Genomic DNA, 1,074 nt, shown 5'->3' with positions numbered 1-1,074 from the left:
CAAAAGTTGCTGCAGTTTCAAAGATCGATGACCAGCTATTTTGTCTATACAATTTTTTAAAGGTCGGGCTTAAGGATACGCTCTCCGTCAATGTGAAGGTGTGGTTTAGGTTTATAATTAAAGTACACTAAATAATCAATTCCATTTTCCTTTCAATAAACCAGCAGAACACCCGTCGTCCCTGTGTGACTGGCCATTTTTCATAGTGCACTTCCTTGGCTGATTCCAACTCTGCTCACCCGTGTGCTTCTCCACTCTGGAGCCCTCCATAGTGCTGAACCTGTGTTGAGGGATTTTGCCCACTAATTAGTCATGTTTGCCCATTTAGTCGTCCCTAATTACCTAATTCAAAAATCTGTCTCCGTTAGGCCACTAGGGGGTGCTCTTTACACCTCCTGAGAGATTCAGTCCGATCGCATGTAAAACGGCGTAGCTGTTGCCGAGCACAATTTCTGCACACTCACTCACACACACACACACAGACACACTCACGCTCACACACACACACACACACACACACGCACACACACACACGCCCACGCTCGCACACACGCACACACACGCACACGCACACACACACACACACACACACACACACACACACACACACACATTTCGCATTCTTAATATAGGATGTTTTTCTGGCTCTCTATTGCCAAATGACAGGACACAACAGCGTTTCATCCTACAGTCAGTCAAGGGAAGCTTTTATATTTGCGGTTCTAAACACCTGCCAGGTGTCTGGTAGCTCCCGCGGCACACACAGGATGCTCAGCAGCAAAAGTGCTTTGTTTTGGAATAAACAGCAGAAGAAGAAGTGGGTAGTTCATATAGCACACGAGCAGTGATGCCACACAGACACAGAAAAGAAAACTCAGACTGCATGAAGAGAGAGAAATCCAAGGGAAAAGATGTGACAGTAGTGGACATGCTGTGACACACTGAGCAGTGGGAGAGCAGTGCAGCGCGGCAATGAAAACTTAACAGCAAAGATGTCAGCAGATTAGAGCCATCAGGTGCAAACTGTGACTAGTCCTGGTCCTCGCAGCGTGCACAGAAACTAAACATCCCTCT

The sequence above is a fragment of the Poromitra crassiceps genome (genome assembly GCF_964638095.1).
Source record: "Poromitra crassiceps genome assembly, chromosome: 22".
NCBI lineage: Eukaryota > Metazoa > Chordata > Actinopteri > Beryciformes > Melamphaidae > Poromitra > Poromitra crassiceps.
This window is presented reverse-complemented; position numbering follows the sequence as displayed.